The 20333-nt window shown below is 48.3% G+C and overlaps 1 long non-coding RNA gene across 4 annotated transcripts; it reads left to right on the forward strand.

Annotated features, from left to right (window-relative positions):
• The first annotated feature begins 82 nt into the window (after positions 1 to 82).
• On the forward strand, positions 83 to 10907 carry LOC108401559 (uncharacterized). 4 transcript variants are annotated; one of them, XR_012121577.1, is made up of 5 exons: positions 83 to 1614; positions 4020 to 4199; positions 4967 to 5040; positions 7022 to 7194; positions 7360 to 10907. It is a non-coding gene; the product is annotated as an uncharacterized lncRNA (long non-coding RNA). The 4 variants fall into 4 exon arrangements; XR_012121578.1 differs by having other exon boundaries at positions 83 to 1319; positions 4922 to 5040; XR_001854220.3 differs by having other exon boundaries at positions 83 to 1319.
• Positions 10908 to 20333: the final 9426 nt, after the last annotated feature.

Below are 20333 nucleotides of genomic sequence, written 5' to 3' on the forward strand. Positions count from 1 at the left end.
ATCCCCTCTGTCCCTCACCAACTCCTGAAGCCAGGGTCACTTGGCTTCCAGTGTCCGCATGAATCTGCACAGCAAGGGAACTGAGCCCCTACCACCCCAGGATTTGCCGGAGCCACAGAGCAATGGAAGGAGTGAGATTATGTTCTGGGAACTTCCCAAAGCGAAGGAAGGACATCTGGAGGCAGGCTACTAAAGAGCATGGTCGTATAGCTGCAGCCCCATCCAGGTTACCCAGGGGACAGGAACTTGCCAGCCCAAATCGGAGATCTCAGTAGCCCTTCCCTACTTGTCTGAAGTAGAACAGAGAGAAGACCTGTGCTTAAGTCTAGATAACTGAACGAAGTGGCGAAGTAACAAAGATGCTTACCACCAAGAAAAGGGTCTCTTAGTGAACTCCCAAGAGGCTTGGAAGAGCGGGGAGACAAAATGCAATAATTTGAGCAGCAAGAGGGCTTTAAGGTAAAGTACATACTCGAAGAAAGGGGAGTGCAGGCAGCCTCAAGTGGCACACTCAGAGGCTTGGCATTCATGTCTTTTAAGGATTTCAAGAATGGGGTAAAGGGCTAAGGGGGTGTTGGCTTGACATGTGGTCTCATGATGTCTGTCTCCATTGAGAGACACTATATCTTCATCCACAGTCTGTCTTCTAGATATTCTGTAAGATGAATTTAACACAAGGAATTTATCAATCCTGTTCTCCAAGATGATGGTTGCCCTCGAGCAGTGGAAACATACTGTTTTAAAACTTGCTGCCCTGCCTTAAGATAGGGTCAGTTGTTGGCTAATTACCATAAAATATGTTGGGAATCTTACCTGCTAACTCCCTGGTTTTTAAAATGGAATCTTAACCTTAAGTTGGAGTCCCTCCTGGTCTTAGTATTTATACTTCTGCATTTTTCATCATAGTCAGGAAAAATCAACGATGATGTTCGTCCCCTGTCTCTGCTCTACCTCAGTCCCATCCCTTCCATCCATCCGTCGCTGGCCTGTCCACTATCCGTCATTCATTCATCCAGCACAGATGCCACATAGCCATCCAATGCTTTCTTCTGTCACCCATCCATCCAGAGCCTGCAGAGATGCCTGCCACACCAGGGACATCAAGGGCCCATCAGTAAGGGCCACTGAAGTAGGGACATCACACAGCAAGGACGCAGAGGTGCCAGGCCAATGAGATGAAGCCCTTTCTGACATCCTTGCCCCCAGCGCAGAGAAGAACGGGGAATGGGATCCGGAAGACAGAGGGAAGGGGGCTAAAGGAGCGGGCCAGCCCTGGTCCCTCCACGTCCCTCGAGCAAGGCCCTGATGTACAGGGGCAGGTAAGGAGGGATGCCAAGTCAGACGTGAGATGGAACTTTGAGACTGGGCTCTGGCATGCTTGAACATGACAGGAAAGTTAGAGAACTTCCTGAGGTGTCACAAAGGCTGCAAAGGGGAAGCAGGCATGGAGGAAAGCAGTGGCTGGAGGAAAAAGATCACACTGACGTCAGTGAATTGTGACCTTGGATCTGTAAGCTCAGGGGGGTGCTGGGGAGAGCAGGATGGCTGTGAGGTAAGAGGAAGATGAATCCTACAGTTCCGATGCCACCTGGAAGAGGACAGGAGAGCCCAGAGGTGAGAGGGGAAGAAGGAGGGCTGAGGCCCCGGGCGACCAGGCAGGCTGTGGGGAAGGTCCAGGATGGATTACTGGGCTGCCGGGCCGGGAGGAGCAGAGTGCCCCAAAGAGGTTTGGAAGAACACACCTGTCTGAGATGTTACGTTACACTGTTGTAGGGACCAGGGCAGGCTGCCCCAAGATGTGCCATTGTGGCATGCAGATTATTTCAAGAGTTGAGAACAAAGCCCAAAAGACTCAGAAAGAAACTTTGACCTCGCACCTCACAACTGCATAAAAAGAATTTAGGTGGGGGAACTGCTCCAGGAGGCGAGCTCTCACCACGGAAGCTATATTATAACGTGAACTGGCTGGGGGAGCCTGGGAGGAATGTGATGAAGTCTGTGAAAATTCCTCTTTGTGTCCCCTCATTGTTTCTGGGTGACCCATCAAGTATTGTGTAGGGAATTGCTTCCCTTTCCCTTTTGAGGTCTCAGGCCCCTGCCCCCTTCTCTCTGGTTCAGGATGACAGACAGACCTCATTCTCCTTGGAACCCTGTCTGTGGCTTCCCTTATGTGTATCTGACTGAACTGTGGTTCTTTTCTCCTGCTAATCTGTCTCATGTCCATTTGGTTCTTAGACCATCTAGAAGAACCTCGAGGGGTAGAGGAAATTTCTTCTTCCCCAGCAGTGTCTTCTCTATAGGGCCTGATGTCACCCATCTCTGGGACCCTAAGATCTTAGGTCAATGCTGTGCTCACAAGTGTTTATCAAGAGGGGGGTTTTGTGGAAATATAGGAACAAAGTTTCAATCTGAGTCAGCAACAGAGCAGAAATGACTCAGAGAAGAGGGAGCAGCGGGCCCAGGGAAGTGGTGAATTTTACTGCCCATGAGGTTAAGGGGTTAAAGCATAAACTCTGTCTTCCCCTCAATGTCTTCACATGCATCCAAAATAAATTTCAAAAGGCTACTCTGTGTTTTACAACACCTACACCCCCCCAAACCCCAACACACACCTAAAACCTTTCACTTGCTCTCAGGTGTAGACCCACTTCCTGGCCTGGCCTCCAAGGCACTGGGTCTGGGCCCTGCCACACTCTGGATTCTCTGCCTTCCAGACACACAGGCCCTCTTTCACACCTCCGCTGCTGTTCCCTCTAGAACTGCCCCACCTCCAGCCCTCAGGGTTCAGCTCAGGTCCCGCTCCCAACCTCCTGACTAGATCATTCATCCATCTTGGAATTCACCTCCATGACAGCAAAGAGGTGTGGTGCACTCACAACAAGGCTCCCCGTCCACACCTTAGACCTGCCCTGATTCCTGCCCTGGCACTTGGCCCGTCTTCCCTATGATTCCATTTGAATCCCAAATAAACTGGGGTCTGTCTTCAAGGGGCCTCTCCAACTTGCCCTCCTTGTAGAGGCAAAGGGGGGCCCCCCACTTCCAGCAGGTGATGGTGGAGGGGGGCCCCCCCCACATTTCCACAAGGTGACTGCATGAGCAGGAGCCTGAACTTGTCAAGTCCATGGCTGCACCCAGACTCACCTGACAGGACTGGGGGCTCTGTGAGGCATAACAGAGCCTCCTCATTGGACAGCTTATTTTTAATACAGGTAAATTGGAGGTCGAATCATGTCCCTTAGGACACACAAAACACCCACACAGCAAAACCCCCCACCTCAGTTAGTGACACGTAAGGCTTTACATCTCACCCTCCGACAGAAACCTGGTAAAAACTAGCACACAGTCATAGACTAACAGGGCCATGCAGCTAATCCCTGCATTTCAAATCCAGTCTTTGCTTGCACGCCCCCAGTGACGGACGTTCACTGCCTCCCAAGCCCATCTGACCTGGCCGGCCCGCCAACACTGACCTATGAAGCCAGTCATTAGATCCCCTTGGCATATTGTTCGATGGGTACTGGGTTCCAGTTTGGGGAGATGAAGAAATCCTGGAGATGGATGGTGGTGATGGTTGCACAACAGTGTGAATCTCCTGTACACTTAAACATGGCTACGAGGGTACATTTTATTTTTGTATATTTTACCACACACAAAAAATGCTTCATAACTTACAAGTTGTGTGGCTTTGAGTACTTTTTAAGTAACTTTTTTAAGGATTGCTTACAAACTGACAGTTTAAGCCAACTCCTAGGCCCATCCCACCTCTTCGGTCCTGATTTGCTTCCATTCAGTCTTGTCCCCCTCAGGTCAGAAACCTGGGTTCAGCATTTCCAGCTGCAAATCCTGCCTCTGTCCCTTCACGGGCTGTAGTCACTGTGACGCCCGCCCCTCGCGTGCGCCTCCTGTGTGCTGGGCTCTGACAGTGCATGGACCACCAAGTCACAACCTTTGTTCCCAGAAACACGGGGAACAAGCAGGGTTTTTTTTCTTTCTTTCTTTTTTATTCTGGGAACCTGCAGGGCTCCAGTCTCCATGAAAGTCCTGCAGGCCTGGGCCACAGTGACCAGCCCGCTCACCTGAGTGGAGTGATGACAGCAGCCCAGGCCGAGCACTCATCATGCCTGTGAGGGTGCAGCCTGTGACCTCCCAGCAATGCTGGGTGACACAGGGCAGCATGGGGACATGCCAAAAGACAGGAGGTAGGAATTGCCATCTCTGAAATCCCATCCCAGATCAACCCACCAGATGCCCCGCATCCCAGACCCGCCAAGCAGGCAGTGTACCAGGAGGATTGGACAGCTGAGCTAACCCACAGGTCTCAGACTGGCGGTTTGAGGGCCACATCAAGTCTTGTAGAGTGATTTTTTTTTAAATTGAGTTCATTGCCAGTGTTTGAAAATCTAAGCTTTCTCATTTCTCTTTTTTTAAAAAAAGAGGAAAGAGGATGTCGCTCATGGCCAGAATGGCTGGAGCTGAGTTCCAGCTGCTCCCGTTAGACGGGCCATGTGGCCCCAGCTGCCCACACCCTGCCTCCTTAGCTTTGCCCACTCAGCTGCCTGTCAGGCCTCTAGAGGTCTCTGAGTTTGGGATTTCTGATCTAATTCAATATGCCCTGGGTCACGGGAATGTGATGAGGCCCAGAGGGCGAGTGACTTTCCCAGTAACTCATCTGGGAAGAAAAGCTCTAGAATCTCAGCGGGGGGGGGGCCATTAGCACCCACTCCCATCCTCTGAAAAGCCTCTGAGGGGGCTCTGCTGATGGGCGGCAAGGTGGGCTCCCCCTGTGGGAAAGGGAGGAGCGGCTCACCAGGAAACCCTGAGAAGACTGCCGGTCAGGGACCGCCTCCAGCCACAGACATGCCCCTCTTGCGGGACACAGACAAATGCGGCGCCGTGCTCTCCCCTCTCCCCCTCACCGCAGGCCTTGTCTCCCGAGCCTAATGCTGACTCCATCTCCCCTCACCAGCTCTGCGGGCCCTGGTTCTTCAACCAGAAAAATGGGGGCACTCATTGTGGCAGGCAGAACTGAAGTCTCCCCAGGTATGTTTAGGAAATAGCAGGTGGGCTGTTTCACTGGCCAGATGTGCAAGTTGAAAGGCATTTGGGGAGGAACGTGGAGAGGAAGTGGGCTGGGGAGGATGCAGAGGGAGGAAGGAGGGATGAAGCAGCCACTGTGAGAAGAGGAACTTGGGAGAAGCGATGATTAAGGGGACATAGGTCAGGATGGCTAGGCAATGCTGAGCGATCACCCTCCGCTCAGTAACTCCAAACAACAAAGCATTGCTTCTTCCCCCCACCCCTGATTTTATTGAGATATAGTTGACATACAATTTTGTATTACATGTTTAAGGTATACAATGTGACAATTCGGTATATGTACATATTTCCAAATGATTAACCACACCAATTTAGTTAACAACTATCACTTCACATAGCTACAAATTAATTTTCGTGTGGTAAGAATTTGTAAGATCTACTGTCTTAGCGATTTTCAAATACACGTTATTGCTAACTATAGCCATCATGGTGTACATGACATCCCCAGAAAAGGGTTGTTTCGTGTGCACACTCAAGGCCACGGAGGGCTGGCAGGGAGAGGCATGGGACCCACATTGCCCATCCCAAGCTAGGGGAAAGAGCGCTGGAGGGTCTCATGCTGGCTACGGAACGCCCAGGCCTGAACTGTGACACAATCCCTGCCAGCCTCCAGTCACTGCCACAACTAATCCCACAGCCTCCCTGTCCCCAGGAGTCAGGAGGTGCGGTCCCATCGCCTCACCCAGGGGCCTGAGGTAGGACTGTGCCCCTGGCGCTGTGCAGGCCCCACTTTCTAAGTCCTGTTCCTGCAGAGAATCCTGTGACACTCAGGCTTGGGCCGTGTCTTCCTTCCTGGGCGGGGATTGCCCCAGTCCAAGCTGTAGCCCTGCCCAGTCTCCCCGCCTCTACCTGCCTCTCTCCTCCTCACTTCAGGGAGTAGGGAGGCAGGCAGGGAGCGGAGCCAAGGCACTTTTGTGTGTCAGTAATTGTATGTATAAAAACATATCCACAATAATAATAATAATTACTTTTTATTGAGCAATTGCAACAAGCCAGATACAATGCTATTTGACTTGGACAGTTTCACTTCACACAAGCCTAGGAGGTAAGTGCTGTTGTTATCCCATTTTACAGATAAGAACACTGAGACCCAGAGACATTAAAAGACTGGGCCAGGTTACCTGGCTTATTACTAATGGGATTCAAAGCCAGGTCTTGAGGATGTGTTTAACCACCAGACTTTGAAAGGAAGAGCAGTATCGTTTATATTAATAGGGCCACTTGCCTTTGTTTAGTGAACATTCCCACTTGACCCAAAGGCCCTTTCCCATCCTACATAATTAGTCACAGGCCTGATAAAGGCAAATACACAAATGTCATATTGAAATGCATGTAAATTCTGCCACTGACTAGCTGGGTCTCACCTCGTCTCCCTTATGAAGAGATGTAACACAACCCTGTTGTATTCTTGCCAAAAACATTTAGCTGGACTCCGACTGTTAGGCAGAAAGACAGACATAAGCAGGTGGGGGGAGAATAAGGCCAGTGACGCCCACTAAAAGGGACTCAAAGAGTTAACCAGATAAAACCAGAGAGCCAGAAAAGACAGAGTTACTTAGCTGAAGTCTCTCGAGAACCAGGAGGGACTTGGAATGTCCAGACACTTCCCAGATGAAAAACAACTTCCCAGAGGAGAAGCTTCTAAGAACAGACACGGCCCAGATAAAATACCAGAAGACAGAAACAGCAAGCATCAAGTGCAGCCCATGTCTTCTATTTACCAATTAGACCAGGCCCCCAAGGCCAAAGACCGTCAATCAAGGACTTCCCTGTCCTGCCAAAATCCCCACAAAAAGAAGCCTCACAGTAAGCAGCCTGCCTTTGTCTCCCTTGCCTCTGGCCTGCGCCTCCCTTGGAGTGTATTTAAAGAAAACTTCCATTCTGCTTCACTACTGTGTCCCTGCCTTTCAATTCTCTGTTTCAGTGAGGACAAGAAGCAAGGAGAACCGACTCAACCTGTAACATGACTATGAGAAAAAAGACAAATATAGAACATGGGACATTTCCAAGGCAACTAACTGATCCGTCTCTGCCAAACACTTCTCCAGGGGGCAATGTCATGAAAGACGATAGAAAAGCAAGACAGCCAAACAGAAGGTGGGAACCTCAACTGGATTATTAGGGTGGGGAGGCTCTAAAGAACTCTCTGGGAGATCATGGGTGAATTTGAATGTGGACTGATAGTACAGGATTTGCTGGAAGCAGCACTCACTCTCCTTGGTATGATGATGATAATGCAGACTTGTGCCCTTGTTTTTACAGATGACATGTCATGATGTCTGCAGTGTGCTCTCATGTGGTTCCAGAAAAGAAGTAATAAAGGAGAAAAAGAGAGTGTAACTCCAGGGAGAGGAAATACTGGGGCAAAATACATCTAAAACTGAAATCAGTCAAAGGGAGAAATAGAGTTTAAAACCTGTTTACTGCTTACAAACTGCAGTCCAGGGCTGTCTCTTTCTGCCCCAGCAGAAGCAAGCAAGACCTCCCCCTCACCTCTCAGGTCCCGATAAGCCCTCTGTCACCCAGGTAATTACCCACTGATATGGAGATGAACTTCCTGTCTCCACCCCTGAGGAACATCTGTTGATATGCAGATGCACTAAAGCCAGGTGAGATATTCTGGAAATATTACAATTTTACCCAGAAAGAGAGAAACAAAAGCAGCAAATTATGAAGAAAAGGTTCTCTAAAGGAAGAAGAGTATATGGGTGCTCATTGTGCTGTTCATTTCAGCCTTTTGGTAGGTCTGAAATTTTTTCAAAATAGATGGGGAGAGTGACATAGGAAAAGGGAAGTTGGACGAATCTGGTATTTCTGAGTGCCTCCCTGTTTTCAGGTCTAAGACCCTGTATTAGTTTGCTAGGAATGCCATAACCAAGCACCACAAATTGGGAGACTTAAGCAATACAAATTCATTTTCTCTGATTTCTGAAGGTTGAAAGTCCAAGAGTGGGCAGGTTTGGTTTCTTCTGAAGCCTCTCTCCTGGGCCTGCAGGCAGTGTTCTCTGTGCGTCCTCACAGTGTGTATCCTGGGGTCTCTCTCCCTCCCGCGTCTTCCTAGGACACCAGTCATGTTGGATTAGGGCCCACCCTAAGGGCTTGTTTTACCTTCATCACTGCTGTAAAGGCCCTGTCTCCAGAGATAGTGGGGGTCAGAGCTTCGACAGATGGATTTGGTGGGGGGAGGGGGACACAGTTCTGCCCACAACAGACCCTAAGGCCACCTTGAGCGTCACCTGAACTCCATGACGGCACAAAGAGGCCTCTTGAGCCAATGTGTTTCTCCTTCCTGAAGCCAAGCTCCTGGCAGGAGAGGGCTGCGGCAGGCATCTGCTAGGGGTGAGAAGGAGAGGGATGGAGGTTGTCCCCCTTCAACACCACCAGCACCAAACTTCCCCCATCACCCTACTCCACCCCACCCACCCCCACGCACCCAGAACACATACACCCCACTACCCAGGCTGCTCAGTAGAAAGTCGCGCCCAGTGACGGGGGACAGCACTCCTCCCTAATCTGGGTGCTGCAGAGTAGGCCTCTTCCTTTCTAGCTTCCTTAGTGGGTGGGTCCTGGACCCCAGGCTGGAGTCATCACTCTCCATTTATTATTGCTGAATTTTTTTCCTCCTCATTTTAAAAGAAATTAAAATTAAAACATTTCTGTGGGCCCTTAAGTGTGGCAAACTCCAGGCACAGAGCCTCCTTTGCCTAATGGAGAAGTCAGCTTACCTGCTTCCCAGCACTGGCCGCTGCTGAAGGCCCCTGGTACCCAAAGCCCCAGTCCCCCCACCCTTCTTCCTCCTCCAGTTTCCTTCCAACTTCTCGGGAAGGGAGAGGCAAGCAATGTATTTTCAAAAATAGACAGACAATTCTCTGATATGAATTATGCTCTTCCCCTAGTATATGAAAGACACTGAAACTATTTTTTGTTTTATATACTCCTTATCTTTCCCTTTCCACAGGGGAAAAAAATAAGAAGCAATCCAAATAGTGGGAGCTGGGCACTCAGGGTACTTATGTTGAATGAATGAATATGTCCACTGAATGGATTTTTGAAATAATGTGTACAAGAGGCTTGTAATAATTTGGGAACAGAAATGGTAAGCAAAAGGGAGAAAGAGCAACAAAACAGACTTTACAATCGCAGCCATTGGGAATTTGCAAAGAAAAGACTGTGAAGAGACACCCATTTCTTCAGCTGTGTTTGTTCTCTACATGTAATTGTATATATACTCCTTTGTGAGTATGCTATAGTTTATCATTTTTTAATCCTAATACAGTAGAATGTTAATAATGGTTGTCTGCTGGTGCAGGGTTATAAACTTAAATGTTGTACAATGGCCATGCAGTATTTCATAACTGGTGGCTAAAAATGGTTTTTTAAAAATGTATTTAAAACTCGAGGATGATAATAGGCCTGTGGGATGTCATTAAGAGAGCTTATCTGTGCCCCACAAAGGGGAAACTGAGGCCCCAGAGAGACAACCAAGTGTCTATTGAATTGGCCAGAAGGAAATCAGGGATCACTCAATGGCGCCAAGGACACTCCCAGGCGGTCACAGCAGTGCCCACGCTTCGGATGGGGCTGTTATGAAGTCACTTGTCCAAGGTCATTTGTTAAGGTGCCCACTAAGTGCTACTCCTGGGCTTTCTTAAGCCTCCCAACAGCCTGCAAGGCTAGTGCTGGTTGAGCTCACAGGCAGCAGGGGGCAGGGCATAAAGGCAGCAAGCCTCCCATCCGATGGGGGGCCGCCCGGCCCCCCAGTACAAACTGGCGCCACGCCCCGTGCGTAATCCTTCCCGAGCGCGTGGCTGCGCCTTCCTGCTGAGTCACGGGTGGGGCAGCTTTTCGCTAAGTCATGGTCCCGCTGTTATTTGTGCTGAGTCAAGGTCCCGCTGTCTATTTGTGCTGAGTCACGGTTCCAGCTGCGTCTTGATCCCTTGGGCAAAGCCCCCCTGCGGCGGGGGCGGGGCCACCGGCGCACGGCGACTCCCTGGGGCCGGCACGTCCCGGCTGATCGCTGACTCCTCTCAAAGTCAGGACTGCAACCCTTTTCCCCGCTCCCGCCAGTCCTCGGCTGCTGCCCTCCCTCGTCCTGTTTCAGGGAACTATATTCCTCGGCGTCCTGCCTCGGCCCGGCGGGGTGCTGAGGACGTCACAGTTTAAATCGCAAAAGCCCAGTGGGGTGGGCGTTATGGTCCCACCGAGAGGAGAGGATCTACTCTCTCAGAGGAACAGCTGCAAAACAGACACCTGGCTTGCAGTTGTCCAGTACGACAAGGTCATGCAACACAGAGGCAGGGAGAGCAAAGAAGCAGGACTGCTAAATGCAGGATCTGGGTTGGAACCTGCGGGAATGGGCTCCAAAGGATGTTTTAGGGGCAGTTAGTGAACTTTGAACATAGGCTTTATGTAATGAATTTGCATCGAAGTCAAATTCCCTGATGTTTATAGTTGTATTGCGGTTACAGTATAATGCGGGTTAAAGAATTGGAGTGGGCAGGGAGGGCAGTAGTCTTGCCAATGGGTTTCAGCCCCGAAAAATGACAATGGAACTTTCTTGGGCTGAAAGGGTTTATACTGAACTTTATTCCCACTGTGACAGGTCAATCACTAGAATCCCATCCACTCAGAGCGAAGTCTGCATGCAGCAAGCCAGTCTCTGCCTCTGGGCCTCTCTACCTCTGTAGCCATCTCAGTCTCTGTCCTCAGCGCTGCCACCGCTCCAGTCTCATCTCTGCGCTCTTGCAGCCCTGCAGCCATGCCACCGTGTGGCTCAGAGCACTGGGCAGAGCTCCTTATATAGAGTCAATAGCAACATATTGCCCATTTGTGTGCAGTGAGCTAGCCGACCAGGGCCAGGGGAGAATCCTGGCCACAGGAGCCTTCACTTTATCCACAGCGGTAAAGGGCCATGGTGTTTGCCATGAGCTCTCAAATGAGCCATGAAAAAAGTATACATTAAAAAATATTTTTTAATATATATATTAAAATGTGTATATAATCTACAGAGGATGAATGACAAAAACGAATGTGACAAAATACTAGCAACTGGTGAATCAAGGGACAATATACAGAAATCTTTTGTATTATTGCAAGTTCTGTGAACATTTGAAATTATTTCAAGGAACTTTATCTTTTGAGAAAAAAAATTATAGATGAGGAACCTGAGATTCAAAACTCCCAAATGAGAGAAAGGTTCCTCAGATGTTAGTGACCCCACCCTATTCAGAACCATCCAGAAGTTTCTAGAAGGACAAAGGCTGTGGTGGAATCACAAAAGGGGAACTGGATGCCACTTTCTGACCAAATGGCTCATGCTGACTGGGGGCTTCCTCTGTGCCAGTCTGATTCTGAGCTGGTTACATGTTTTAAACTGGTTTTATCCTCACCACGTCCCCTGGAGCTGATGCTGTCACTACCCTTATTTTGTCAGCAGAGGAAATAAAAGCTTAGTGATTACTCATGCTCGTGCTAAGTTGTGGATACCAGATGTGGCTGCAGCCCTTTTGCTTAGAATTCATTGCTTTAACTGGTCTACACTACCTTGACGTGCCTTGATCAGGAGGAACTGGGTTGACCATATCATGGAGCCACAGTCAGGCTCCTCGTGGGCCGGGCTGCCCGGAAGTCTGAACTTCCCAAGGACTGGCCTGCTACCTGCTCTGGCCTTAGTGCTGAACCTGTGCTAACAGGGGCTGGCCAATGTCTGAGGAAGATGTTGCTCTTTCTGGACCCCTCACTGTCCCGGCCAAGGTCTCTAGACAGCTACTTGTTACAGACCTTGACTGTGCTTTAGAGAGAAGGGAAGAAAATATGCCATCCCAAAAGATGCTGGGTTGGTGTACTGATTATTTTGAATCAAAGCTACTTAAACAGTGCAAGGACATGCTGACCCTCCTTTGTGCCCTGAAAGCAGGAAATAAAACCTCCCATGTGAATGTTACCCTCCCTGTACCGGGAGGGTAGGTGGCATCCTTATCACCAGAGACAAGGGATTCAAGGCTGAGGCTGTACCAACAGACCTTGTACTGCCCAGTTTACCACCCCAAAACCAGACTTCTGTCTTGTCAGTTTTTCACAAATTTGTTGATTCTTTGTCTAAAAGGTATAAAAGCTGCCTGCTTTGGTCACTTCTTGGAGTCCCATATTTTTGTGGGCTCCCATATATGAGAACTTAAATTTGTTTTTCTCCTGTTAATCTGTCTTGGATCAAGTTAATTATTAGACCAGTCAAAGAACCTACAAGAGAGGAAAAGTTTTTCTCCCCTACCAGAAACAGACACACCTGGCCTCAAGCCCCAGGTGAGTTACATGACTGCAGAAGGGAATTCAACCCTGCTAAGCCTTATGCATCAAATATGTAGCAACTGCCTGCTTTGCCCTGGGACTCGGGGCATAGGAAGGTAATTCATGGTCCAGGTCGGGGCTCTCGGGGCACAAGGAGCTCAGGGGAGGGCCCCATAAGGTGAGAGAAAGAACTTCAGGGAAGCCTGGGCTGAGTCTGCTTTACAGCTTGATTGAGATATGATTGACATACATGCTATATATTTAAAGTATACAATTTGATGAATTTTGACATACGGATACCTGTGAAACCATCTCCACAATCAAGATAATGAATTTATTCACTATTTCCAGAATGTCCTCATCATCCTTTGTGAAACCCCTCCTCACCTAGGTAGCCACTGATCTGATTAGATTAGCTTGTGTTTTCTAAAATTGTGTATAATTTTGTATGAATATATACATTTATATAGAATTTTATATACATGATTAGACAGTAAGCTTTTCTGTATGGCTACTTTCACTCAGCATAATTATTTCAAGATTCACTCAAGCTGATTGGATCAATGATTCATTCCTTTTTATTGCTGGGTATCCAGTGTATATTTATGCCACAATTTGTTTATGCATTCACCTGTTGATGGACATATTTGTCATTCCCAGTTTGGGACTATTACAAATAAAGCCACTGTGAACATTCACGTCCAAGTCTTTCTGGGAACATATGCTTCCATTTCTTCTGGATAAACCCCTAGTTTTGGAACAGCTAGTTTATGCGGCAGGTGTCTGTTTAGCCTCTTCAGAAATTGTAAAACTGTTTCCAAAGTGGTTGTACTATAGAGGAGGAAAAAAACCTCTTTCCTCTACCCTCCTAGATTCTCCAGCTGGGGCCCTGGAAATTAAACTGATGAAAGACAAACAGAACAAGAGAGAGGCAGACAGAGTTTATGAATATGTGCAGCACACATTCACATGGGAGAAGCTCAGCAATGTAACAAACAGGGGTGGCTGGAACTGGAGCTTATAGCATCTTAACAAAGAGCATACATTTGTAGAGAAGTGACAAGACAAAGGAAAAGGGGTTGAGGTGTTTAGGGGCAGCAAGCTGCACAAGGGTAAATATATGGGGTAAATAAATGGAAGATAAGGGTTGATTTAGTTATGTCAGTTCCTCTGGCTGTCATCCCTGGTCTGATAAGTCTAGAGTTGTCTCAGGTGATTAAGAGTCTAAGTCCACTTTGGAGCAAATGGAGGGGAAAGCAGAGAGCTTTTATTGGCATTTGCATTTTCTCAATTGTCTTCAGCTCAAAATAACCCTTATGCCAAAGTGGTATGTTTGGAAGTGAGACGGGGACCATGGGATTAGGCAGAGTAGGGTGAGGGCCTCCAGAGAAAAAGCAGAGCAAGATATTACAATCAGAACAATGTAGCAATGCGCAAAGAAGTCCCTATTGAAACTCTGTGATAAGCAGTATGCAAAGTCAGTCACACTAATTCTCTAGAGTAAAGACACCAGACTAGGAATATAGACATCTTCAGTGAGATCAGTTAGAACTCAAAAGGCCAGCAGCAACTTGCCCTGGAATGTTTGAGTGTTCTGCAGATAAAGAGAAGTGTCTCAGCATAACCTGTGTCTTCACTGTATCAATTTAGATCAGACTTCACTGTATCAATTTAGATCATGACACTGTAAAATTTACCTTAGCCTGCTAAAAGGCCCATCTTATTTTAACTGTACCTACGTGCTGTATTTTCCCTCTCTGATCCTAACCAAGTAATCTGCAACCTCGGAAAAAGACTAATTTAGTAAACCAGCCCAACTATAAACAGCCCAAGAAGTTAAGAAGTAAGATTCTTAGCACACTTCAGCAAACAGGCAACAATCCAGCCCACCTTGGGGGCAGGGTAGGCAGTCTTGACGATGTGCTCCCGGAGGGAAACTGCTATCTTGAGAATCAGAGCAGGAAATTTCTTCTATTACTCAGCAAAATGAGCATTCTGGGACCACTCGACAAGTCTGCACCCCTAGCCCTTTACCCCATTCCTGAAAATCCTCAACCGTGCATAAAACCGCTAGTCAATGAGCCAGCCACGGACTCTCGTGTCCCCTCCTGGGGTGAGCCAGGAGCTCTGTCCTCTCACTTAATCTCTAAATAAAAACCTGTACCTTGCTCTCCTCCTTGAGTGTTTGCGAAGCTCATTCTTTGGCTCAGTGAACAAGAACCCCGGCATCAGAGGTGGCATATTTTGACCCCCTACCCCAGTAAGGAGAGTTCCAGTTACTTTGCATTCTCAACAGTAGAAATAGTCAGTTTTTTTTTAATTTTAGCCATTACAATAGCTGGGTAGGGGTATCTCATTATGGTTGGGATTTGCATTTCCCTGATTACGTATGAATTTGAACATCTCTGCACGTGCTTAGTAAGCAACCATATATCTTCTCTGGTGAATTGTCTGTTTCAACTTTTTGCCCATTTTTGAAAGTTCATTTATTTACTTTCTTATCATTGAATCATGAGAGTTCTTTACGCATTCTAGAGAGAAGCCCTTTGTTTGGGTATATGTTGGCAAGTATTTTCTCCTAGTGTCTGGTTGCCTCTTATTTTTTGTAACAGTATCTTTTGAAGAGCAAAGGATTTTCATTTTGATAAAATACCATCGATTTTTTTTCCTCTTGTGTTTTGTGCTTTTTGTATTGTATTTGAGAAATCCCTGCCCGATCCATCGAAGGTCACTGTGATTTTGCTTTATGATTTATTGTGTTTATGTTTTAGAGGTTTGGTTGGCGTTTTCACTGAGATGTATAATCCTTTTCTGGGCTGAGCCTCGAACAGCCTGGCAAAGGGGTGAACAGGGGCATTCTAGCAGGAGGGACCACTCAGGGGAAGGCCCCGTGGGAGGCAAACCTCCATGGCTGTGGGGGAGGGTAAGTAGTTCTGAGACTGGAACTTGTGGTGTGAGGGAGCGACTAGGGTAAGACCGGCCTCCTGGAGAGGTGGGCAGGCCCAAGCGCAGAGGGCCAGGTATGCGAGGCTGAAGAGCTTGCACTTCATCCTGGGAGCAGGGGGGAGCTGCTGGAAGCTGCTGAGCGGAGGAGAGATGCAGTCACCTCAGCTGCCTTCGCTGTGAATCCCCATGGCCCACCTTCTTCTCTTTCTTACTCTGTTTTGTCTCCCTGGCCCTCTCGTGATGCTCATGATAAGCCCCCTGAATTAAATGTGAACATTTCCTGGTGATTGTTTGTTCTACTGCTTTGGGGAGCTCTTTTATGAGCATTAAAAAGCAAACTTCAGCTGAGTAGGCTGAAAGATCAAACTGATTCTATAAGCAGGCAGCGCCCCGTCCTGCAGACGGAAGGGAGCTCCTTAGGGCTATACAGAATGGAAGGCAGGTCCAAAAAAAAAGGGGACTTCTTCAGGCAAGGTCACCTTCCTTTGGGGGACAGCAGCATCACCTTGGACAGATCACCGCACTAGTGCTGACCAGGTAACTCCAGAACCAGTGAAAGGTCCGGTACCTGGGAGAGGCTGAAACTGCAGTTTGGTTAGACACTCAGTGTTGCCTTGCTGATGTGGAGTTAGCTCAAGTGACTCTATTTGGGGCCTGCGATGTCTTTCTTTTTTTAACATTAGGTCTGTTGTGGAGTTTCAGCCTCGTTAATAGGGTTGCTTGCAACCCAGAAAGCGTCAGCGTTCTGCATCCTGTCTGAGGGTGTTTTTAATGATTTGGGCTTGTGTGCCTGGCTGAGGAGGACTGTGCTCCACTGAGGCTTCTGTGGAGGGGGAGAAATGTCCTCTATCCCTCCAGGTTCTTCCAGCTGGTCTAAGAATCAACTTGATGTGAGACAGATTAACAGGAGAAAAAACCCAAGTTGAATCCCATACACAGGGGAAACCACAGACACAGGTTCCAAAGACAGTCCGGGAGAATGAGGTCTGTCTGTCATCCTGAACCAAGAAGTGGGTAGGGGTCTGAGTCTTCAAAGGGAAAGAGAAGCAATTCCCAGGAATATGAAAAGAGTAAATGTTTGATACACTCAATACTTAATAGGCCACACAGAAACATGAGAGGGCCCAAACAGGAATTTTAATAGGTTTAGCCACATCCCTCCCAGGCTACCACCTCTAGGTGACATTATAAAATACCTTCTACGGTGAGAGCTTGCCTCCTAGAGCAGTTCCTCTGTCTAAATTCTTTTTTTGCAATTGTGGGATGGGGGGTGAAAGTTTCTTTCTGAGTCTTTTGGGCCTTTCAGCTTAAAATAATCTACATGAGACAGTGGCACATCTTGGGGCAGCCTGCCCTTGGTCCCTACACTGCACAACACCACTACACACTCCCCCGCACCAGCCTCTGCTGGGTCAAGGGCATGTCCTCGGGTCTGTGTGGCACATGGGTGCAGTCGGGACACCTTGTGTCAGCTTGTTTGCTTGAGATGTCCCCTAGTTGATCCCTGAACCCCAAACTCCCAAACATCACCCAGCTGACACCCGAAGACACCCCCTGGGCTCCCTCAGCCTCAGCCAGTGCCCTGCCTCTGTTTTTCACTATTAGAACCTTGGGAGCCACAGCCCAGGCCCTTCCCTGCAGTGCAAACCACTTCTGCTTTCCAGGCAGGCAGAGGAGGTGCCTGCGGAGTGCTGAGTCGAGATTTTCACCTTCCCATGATGCAGCTGTATTTTTGCTGTGTCATTGTTGGGAGGGGGAACTCGGAAACTTGAGGAAGGCGGAATTCGCTGAGTCACCAGCTGCTTCCTCTGATACCTCTGACTGGTCCGGTGAAAGGGCAGCTTTCACAGCAAGCAGAAGGAAGTGAAACTTCTAGAAAAGGCCAGAAGCCCCTTTACAGAGCTCTAAGTCTTTGCATGTTTTTTGTGCCATACATCTCAAAATGTATTTGTCCAAGACTGAGCGGCTCAGCTTCCCCTCATTGCAGTGAACTGTCAATTGCATTTTCCCAGTTGGTGGAATCAAAAACTTTGGAGTTAACCCTGACGGCTTTTCTTTCTCACATCCCACTTCCTACTTGAATTTCTCGACGGATCTGCCTTTAAAATATGGACGTCCTAGGTCCCTTCTCACCCTGTCTGTCCAAGTCACCATCCATTTCCCCAGATTACTGGTCCCTTCCAGCTGCTCAAGCATTTGACTCTGAAAGGAAAGCCCAGAGAAGAGGGTGGTAGGTTCTCCCGCAGAATAAAGCTTTAATGGGAGATGGCCGAGGGGGGTGTATTCCTTTTCTACAGCTGTTGTAACAAACATCACAAACACAGTAGCCTAAAACAACACAAATTTATTCTCTGGAGAGCTAGAGGCTGTAAGTCCTACAATGGGCCAGCAGGGCTGTGCCCTGGAGTTCTAGGGGAGAACCTACTTCCTCACCTTTTCCAGCTCTGGAGGCTGCCCGCTCTCCTCCGCCTGTGAACTCTAGGGACCAAGGTCAGGCCGCCCCAAGATGTGCCACTCTGACGTGCAGATTATTTTGAGCTGAAAACCACCAAGGCCCAAAAGACTCAGAAAGGAACACTGACCTCCCCCGCACCCATCTCCCCCAATCCCAGCTGCGTAAAAAGAATTTAGATGGAGGTACTGCTCCAGGAGGTGAGCTCTCACCACAGAAGCTGTATTATAATGTCAACTGGCTGGGGGAGCCTGGGAGGAATGTGATAAAGTCTGTGACAATTCCTCTTTGTGTCCCCTCATTGTTTCTGGGTGGCCCATCAAGTATTTTGTTTATCAAACATTTACTCTTTTCATATTCTTGGGAAATTGCTTCCCTTTTCATCTGTGGCTTCCCCTAGTATGTAATTGACCTTGGTTTTTTTTCCTCCTGTTAATCTCACATCAATTTGTTCTTAGACCAGCTAGAAGAACCTTGAAGGGTAGAGGAAATTTCTTCACCAACAGGCCCCAAATTCCATCTTCAAAGCCAGCAGCACAGCACCCTTCCATTTGTCTGTCTGTCTGTCTGCTTTGCTCATCATCTCACTTTCTGCATCTGCAGCCCTCCAGCTGCCTGTGTAAAAGGACTGCCATGATTACATTAGGCCCACAAGGATCATCTCGCCATCTCAGCCTTCACTGCGTCCGTCTGCCTTTTTGCCATGTGAAGTAAGATATGCACAGGTTTGGGGATTAGGAGGTGGGCATCCTTGGGGATTGTTATGCAGCCCACAGCGGGAGAGAGACTGCCATTTGGATCATTGCTGTTGCTTGCAGACAGGGAAGGGGGAAGTCAGGAAGCTGAATCAGCTCCCAGAAGGGCTGCACGCTCAACTGGGACCGAAGAGAAAACCAGAGCAGTGCTGACCTGGCCTCCTTGCCCTCGGCTCGTCTGTATGTGGGGTCCATTCTACCCACTGTGGGGGCTCCCAGGGAAGCGGCTGAAATGAGGAGCAGGCCAGACTGGGAGCTTGGCAACTTACTCCCCTCTTGTGGCCTTTGCTTCCCCATTGTTAAATATGAAAGGGGTCACATCATCTGTGGTTCCTGAATTGACAGGCTCTGGAAAACTTTCAGACCTTCATACCCTTATCCCCTACACTGCTGGAGGACAGCGTGGTCCCTTTGGGAGAGGGCATGTGGTGTGGGGATCAGGAGCATGGGCTCTGGCTTCAGAGCGCCATGGCATGAGTCCTGGCTCTGCCATCACTAGCTGTGTGACTTGGGAAAATGACTTAACCCTTCTGTGCCTTAATGTTTTTGTGGGCAAAATGGAGATGAAAATGACAATACCTTGCAGGGCTGTTGTCAGGATTAAGTGAAACCCTGCACGCAAAGCCTCTGCACATAGTAAATGCTCAGTAGAAGTTGGCAATTCATAATTGTAGCTTGATTCCAGCCCTTCCTGGCAGCCAGCAAAATTATCATGTTCACCAGAAGGACATCTTGTGGCAGCCATTCATTCATTCATTACTGATTGTCTGCTACCTGTCAGGCTCTGTTCCAGACTCTGGAGATTTTCAGAACACAGCGGACAAGGTCCCTGCCCCCTCTGCTCCACCCCAGTGGAGTTCACATTTTAATGAGGGCATTTGTTTCTGTGAGTCCTCATTTCTGAAAAGTTCTTGGCAACTCTTTTTGAAATCTTCTAGCAGCTACAGTTCTAGTTCTGACCTTTCTGAGTCTTATGGACCAGCAGATGCCATCCTCTGTAGGTCGCTTTTCCAAAACAACCTTGGAGGTGCCTTCTGGGCTATAGTGCGAATAACCCCTGTTCCTGGCTTGTCTTACCCTCTGTGTATTCTGGCAGATGCCACCCCACCTTGAAGTTTTGAAAACTTCGTGCCAGATGTGGGTTCTTACCTGTATCTTAACCTCCCTGTCTCAGTTTCCTCATTTGTAAAATGGGGATAATAACAGCATCAACCTTACCGAGTTATTATGAAGATTAAATGCAAATACATGTAAGTGTTTATCTGGCGCACAGTGAGTGCTCAGTGAATATTAGCTATTGGTATTATCACTGTTCATAGAAGTGGAAGGTGATTATATAGCTTATATCAAGGGCTAAACTCCTTGGCATGGCACTTCTATCTAGAAGGCTCAGCAACCCCCAGCTCAGTGGATTGAGTTGGTGACTGCCACTCAAGTAAGTGGCCTTTGAAGAGGATGGATCATGGGCCAGGACTGACCTCAGACTGGAAGCACCCACTGCTCACCTGTACCTGTCCAGGGCTCCCTGACTGTCTCCAAGCACTGGAGACTCCCCAGTGTGCATGGTGGAAGGGACTGCAGGGCTCAGCCACCACAGTCCCTGAGCTGGGGACTCCATGCTTGACGGGCCGTCCTTTAGCCCTTACCAGCATTCCTTCAGAAGCAGAGCGCTTGTGACCTTCATTTCCAAACAACATACTTGCAATGAACCAAAGTCACCTTTTTCCTGTGTTTTACTTTTGTTTTTAACTTAGAATCCAGAATTGTGGCATCGGGAGGAGACGTCAGGAGTCACC

The sequence above is a fragment of the Manis javanica genome, chromosome 10, assembly GCF_040802235.1.
Source record: "Manis javanica isolate MJ-LG chromosome 10, MJ_LKY, whole genome shotgun sequence".
NCBI lineage: Eukaryota > Metazoa > Chordata > Mammalia > Pholidota > Manidae > Manis > Manis javanica.